General features: G+C 45.1%; 1 long non-coding RNA gene across 2 annotated transcripts in view; it reads left to right on the forward strand.

The window, feature by feature from the left end:
- The window catches only part of LOC106606484 (cAMP-dependent protein kinase type I-beta regulatory subunit), a 228,044-nt gene that overhangs the window by 37,172 nt on the left and 184,872 nt on the right, over positions 1-6,000 (forward strand). Inside the window, exon 1 of one of the 2 annotated variants that reach the window (XR_006770162.2) lies at positions 4,229-4,698. The exons of the other annotated variant lie outside the window; for it this stretch is intronic. This is a non-coding gene — a long non-coding RNA (cAMP-dependent protein kinase type I-beta regulatory subunit). Of the gene's footprint in view, positions 1-4,228; positions 4,699-6,000 lie in introns of those variants that run through there. 2 annotated transcript variants of the gene reach the window in all.

The raw sequence follows: 6,000 nt of genomic DNA on the forward strand, positions 1-6,000 counted from the left end.
TATAAGAAAAATGTTATTACCTTTGCTGTCTTCGTCAGAATGCACTCCCAGGACTTCTACTTCAATAACAAATGTTGGTTTGGTCCCAAATAATCCATCGTTATATCCAAATAGCGGCGTTTTGTTCGTGCGTTCAAGACACTATCCGAAAGGGTAAATAAGGGTGACGAGCATGGCGCAATTCGTGACAGAAAATTTCTAAATATTCCATTACCGTACTTCGAAGCATGTCAACCGCTGTTTAAAATCAATTTTTATGCCATTTTTCTCATAAAAAAGCGATAATATTCCGACCGGGAATCTGTGGTTAGGTAAACAGACGAAAGAAAATAAAGCATGGGGTCGACTCGGGCACGCGCCTAAGCCCATAGTACTCTGATCGGCCACTTGCCAAAAGCGATAATGTGTTTCAGCCAGAGGCTGCCTCGATATCGTTCAGCTTTTTCCAGGGCTCTGAGAGCCTATGGGAGCCGTAGGAAGTGTCACGTTATAGCAAAGATCCTCAGTCTTCAATAAAAAGAGCCAAGATGAAACACAACTTGTCAGACAGGCCACTTCCTGCATGGAATCTTCTCAGGTTTTGGCCTGCCATATGAGTTTTGTTATACTCACAGACACCATTCAAACAGTTTTAGAAACGTTAGGGTGTTTTCTATCCAAAGCCAATAATTATATGCATATTCTTGTTACTGGGCAGGAGTAGTAACCAGATTAAATCGGGTACGATTTTAATCCGGCCGTGTCAATACTGCCCCCTAGTCCTAACAGGTTAATAGTTACCAGATCCAACACAGTGCTAGCTGACACTAGGCGTCCATTGTGGCTCTGTAAGTGTGTTTAATAATTACCAGATCCAACACAGTGCTAGCTGACACATTGTGGCTCTGTAATGGCATGGCCGTTCATTTTCCAATGTTACAAAGCAGGGTGAAAAGCTGAACAGGTGAAAGCTATTGTAGACCATACAAGGTATTACGTCTTATTGGCTTGCCTGTTCAGCTTTTCACACTGCTTTGTAACATTGGAAAATGGACGGCCATGCCATTACAGTGAACAATCATGCATGTTTGTTTTGCTCTGTTGGTATGTTTTGAAGTGAACAGGTAAGCCATCTCATTGGTAGGATGGTTTCTAAGGTGAGAAGCTAATTGGACAGACAGATCTGACATAAACATGACATCAGTCCATGGGGTTTTCTCATTTGGGTAAAAGTCTGTCTTCCGTCCCATGTCCTCCGTCCTCTCCTCCGTGACCCAGAAACTGTTATGTGGTCAATTCACTAGTTGGCCGAACAGAGGGGTGTCCTCCACTCCTCGATAGCCTCCTTTATGAGTCTTTGGCAGAAGAGTTTTGATATCTGCCACCCCCCTCTGAATCAGTTGATGTATTGTCGGAAGAGAAAACCATGCACACGTTTAAAAACAATATGCTACTCATGGTTTGATCTATAAAACTAACTTCATATGTTTTGATCACTTTACACATTTATTTTGGGATCCACCCCTGGAAACGTCATTTATTTTGGGATCCGCCCCTGGAAACGTCATTTATTTTGGGATCAGCCCCTGGAAACGTCATTTATTTTGGGATCCACCCCTGGAAAGGGCATTTGTTTTGGGATCCGCCCCTGGAAACGTCATTTGTTTTGGGATCCGCCCCTGGAAACGTCATTTGTTTTGGGATCCGCCCCTGGAAACGTCATTTGTTTTGGGATCCGCCCCTGGAAACGTCATTTATTTTGGGATCCGCCCCTGGAAACGTCATTTATTTTGGGATCCGCCCCTGGAAACGTCATTTATTTTGGGATCCGCCCCTGGAAACGTCATTTATTTTGGGATCCGCCCCTGGAAACGTCATTTATTTTGGGATCCGCCCCTGGAAACGTCATTTATTTTGGGATCCGCCCCTGGAAAGGGCATTTGTTTTGGGATCCGCCCCTGGAAACGTCATTTATTTTGGGATCCGCCCCTGGAAAGGGCATTTGTTTTGGGATCCGCCCCTGGAAACGTCATTTGTTTTGGGATCCGCCCCTGGAAAGGGCATTTGTTTTGGGATCCGCCCCTGGAAACGTCATTTGTTTTGGGATCCGCCCCTGGAAAGGGCATTTGTTTTGGGATCCGCCCCTGGAAACGTCATTTGTTTTGGGATCCGCCCCTGGAAAGGTCATTTATTTTGGGATCCGCCCCTGGAAAGGGCATTTGTTTTGGGGTCCGCCCCTGGAAACGTCATTTGTTTTGGGATCCGCCCCTGGAAACGTCATTTGTTTTGGGATCCGCCCCTGGAAACGTCATTTGTTTTGGGATCCGCCCCTGGAAACGTCATTTGTTTTGGGATCCGCCCCTGGAAACGTCATTTGTTTTGGGATCCGCCCCTGGAAAGGGCATTTGTTTTGGGATCTGCCCCTGTAAACGTAATTTATTTTGGGATCCGCCCCTGGAAACGTCATTTATTTTGGGATCCGCCCCTGGAAACGTCATTTATTTTGGGATCCGCCCCTGGAAAGGGCATTTGTTTTGGGATCCGCCCCTGGAAACGTCGTTTGTTTTGGGATCCGCCCCTGGAAACGTCATTTGTTTTGGGATCCGCCCCTGGAAAGGGCATTTGTTTTGGGATCCGCCCTTGGAAACGTCATTTGTTTTGGGATCCGCCCCTAGAAACGTCATTTATTTTGGGCTCCGCCCCTGGAAACGTCATTTATTTTGGGATCCGCCCCTGGAAACGTCATTTATTTTGGGATCCGCCCCTGGAAAGGGCATTTGTTTTGGGATCCGCCCCGGGAAACGTCATTTATTTTGGGATCCGCCCCTGGAAAGGGCATTTGTTTTGGGATCCGCCCCTGGAAACGTCATTTATTTTGGGATCCGTCCCTGGAAACGTCATTTATTTTGGGATCCGCCCCTGGAAACGTCATTTATTTTGTGATCCGCCCCTGGAAACGTCATTTATTTTGGGAGTTGAGAAGAGTTGAGAAGGACCGTCTCATTTCAAGCAAGTGCCTTTCCTTCCATGTTCACTCTCCTTCATTACCTTTCACCTTTTTCAAAAGGAGGCGAGAGTGGACGGAGGAGAGGACAGAGGAGAGCAAATCTAATTGATAAAAGGCCAATGCCTTCAGGTTCCTCAACATCATGTTAGCCCTAAAGCATCAGAATTAATAACATATTATAAAAAATAACACCACAGTCTGATTGGCAGCCTTTTAAATATACATAGAAATCAAATATTCAACCAGAATCTCTAATCATCAGATAATCTCTGAAAATCAATGAGGACCGTTGTGTGATGTATGAATGTCAACCTTTTGTTGATGTATTTCACTGTGTCTGTGTGTCTGTGTGTGTGTGTGTGTGTGTGTGTGTGTGTGTGTGTGTGTGTGTGTGTGTGTGTGTGTGTGTGTGTGTGTGTGTGTGTGTGTGTGTGTGTGTGTGTGTGTGTGTAGTGGCAGTCCTGTACCCGTGTCCTCTATCTCCTCTCCTCTTCTCCTCCCCCTCTCTGTCCTTTCTCTCTCTCTTTTTCTCTCTCTCTGGCAGGCAGCCGGTGATAATGACGCAGAGAGAAAAAAAGAAGGGAGAGAGGAAGAAGGGGTAGAGAATGGAGGGAGAGAGAGAGCAGATGCTGTATGGAACAGATGAGGCCTAGACCTAGATGGTAGAATATAGCCTAACTAGCCTAACTGATGAAAAACAGAAGAGCAGGTATGTAGAGAGAGATGGAATGAGGGGAAAGAGGGCAAAATGAAGAGGTATGTTTTCGCTCACACAGCGCTCTGTTGATGTGACGTCATCAACACCCTGCGTCACTGAGTGTCATTGGACTCTGTGTGTGTCTGGGGCACAGGGCTAGTCAAGTAACAGAGTCACACACACACAATGGGCATGTTTCAAACCAGACTTGACTCTCTGGCCTCTAGGGAAAGACGTGTGAGAGGGTCAGAGAGACGAGACACTGCATGGTACAGTATAGAACTTGTTTTTGTTTGGCACAGAATGGATGGATTTGTTCGTATGGGAATACATCACTGCTGCATAGACAGTGGCTAGTGTTGTTGTGATGAATGACGTTGTGTGCATGTATGTGTGTGCTGCTGGCTTCCTGCTTCAGCCCTCAGCCAGAGGGTCGGGATGCTACTGCGCTCTGTTGTCATGGTGATGCGGGAAATGAGAAAACCGGGATTATGTGAATTTGTGCGCAGGCAGAAATGAAGAGAGAGAGAGGGAGGAGAGAGAGAGTAAGAGAGAGAGAGGAGAGCGAGAGAGTGAGAGAGAGAGTGAGGAGAGCAGAAGTGGAGAGAAACAGGAGTACAGGAGGACCGATGCTGAGGGAAGCTTCTTGCTGTGTTTTCATCAGGATTATTATCAGTGGTTCTTGAACAAGACGTCTGCTGCTGCTGCTTCTGGGATACTGCGACCACACACACACACACACTCTCTCTTACACATACACACTTTCTCTCGCTCTCTCTCTCTTGCTCACACACACACACATACACACACTCACACTCGCTTGCTCTCGAACACACACACACTCTGTTGGCCTTGTCAGCATGGCCATGGACCGTGATGTCAACAGTGATGGTGGCGTGTGTGTGATGGTACAGTAGCTTTAGGACTGTGTTGACACACACATGACGAGCAGCACTTCCCAGGGGCCCAGCTGAGGGACACTACACAGGCCTGGCTAGGGGCCCTCCACGGCATGGTAAATACTCTGGGTTTACGTTTTAACCCCTACCACCGCCGACTATCTCTGCTATATGGATAACACTGTAGCAAGGAAAGAATACTGAATAGTTTGACTACAGCGAGTGACTGTGTTTATGAGTTGAGTTGCTTTGAGAAGAGAGGTCTGTGTATTAGTGTCTGTATGACGTGAAGGCTAAAGGGGATGGATTCTGATTTGGGGAGATTTAGCTAATAAGCTAGTTCTTTGTGTACATGTTCTTCACTGTATGCATTGGTATTTGATGGAGATGTCTGTGTGGATAGCGATGACAGGACTGGCGTTTTGTAGCGGTGTGTGAGGCTAGAAGGCGTGACAAATTGTTAGCGATATCTTGATACTGAATTGATTATACTGCTGCCGCTTGTGTGTGTGTGCTGCTGAAGTTGTTCCCTCGCTCTCTGTCCCCCGCTGGCTTTGTTCCCTAAGGGAGTGACTCTGCCTAATACAGTCAGGGTGTGTGTGTGTGGGGGGGGGGGGGTTCTAGTGTGTGCATGCTCAAGGTTGTATTTGTATACAGCGGCTATACACATTAGAGGTCGACCGATTATAATTTTTCAGCGGCGATACCGATTATTGGAAGACCAAAAAAAACCGATGCCGATTAATCGGCCGATTTGCATATATATATTTGTAATAATGACAATTAGAACAATACTGAATGAACACTTTTAATTTTAACTTAATATGATATATCAATAAAATCTATTTAGGCTCAAATAAATAATGAAACATGTTCAATTTGGTTTAAATAATGCAAAAACAAAGTGTTGGAGAAGAAAGTAAAAGTGCAATATGTGTCATGTAAAAAAGCTAAGGTTTAAGTTCCTTGCTCAGAACATGAGAACATATGAAAGCTGGTGGTTCCTTTTAACATGAGTCTTCAATATTCCCAGGTAAGAAGTTTTAGGTTGTAGTTATTATAGGAATTATAGGACTATTTCTCTCTATACCATTTGTATTTCATATACCTTTGACTATTGGATGTTCTTATAGGCACTATAGTATTGCCAGCCTAATCTCGGGAGTTGATAGGCTTGAAGTCATAAACAGCCCAATGCTTGAAGCACAGCGAAGAGCTGCTGGCAAACACAGGAAAGTGCTGTTTGAATGAATGCTTACGAGCGTGCTGCTGCCTACCACCGCTCAGTCAGACTGCTCTATCAAATATCAAATCATAGACTTAATTATAATATAATAACACACAGAAATACGAGCCTTAGGTCATTAATATGGTAAAATCTGGAAACTATCATTTCGAAAACAAAACATCTATTCTTT

The sequence above is a fragment of the Salmo salar genome, chromosome 06 (genome assembly GCF_965601325.2).
Source record: "Salmo salar chromosome 06, fSalSal1, whole genome shotgun sequence".
Lineage (NCBI taxonomy): Eukaryota > Metazoa > Chordata > Actinopteri > Salmoniformes > Salmonidae > Salmo > Salmo salar.